Genomic DNA, 222 nt, shown 5'->3' with positions numbered 1-222 from the left:
CACACTTTGCTGAAGAAGCGTTAGCAAACTCTTGAGCAGCAACAACAGTACCATATACTCCGCCATTGTTGTATATATTTGTTCGCGCTTGCCTTTAAAATCGACACGTACTGAGTATGTCTACATACCTAACACATACTACGCACGCGCATGACATCACCGTTTTCAAAGATTCATGTTTTGGGTGTTTACACGGAAACGACAACGGTGGCGTTTTCAAAA

Source organism: Sinocyclocheilus anshuiensis, unplaced genomic scaffold (genome assembly GCF_001515605.1).
Source record: "Sinocyclocheilus anshuiensis isolate Anshui unplaced genomic scaffold, SAMN03320099.WGS_v1.1 scaffold457, whole genome shotgun sequence".
Taxonomy (NCBI): domain Eukaryota; kingdom Metazoa; phylum Chordata; class Actinopteri; order Cypriniformes; family Cyprinidae; genus Sinocyclocheilus; species Sinocyclocheilus anshuiensis.
Note: the sequence above shows the minus strand (reverse complement) of the source record.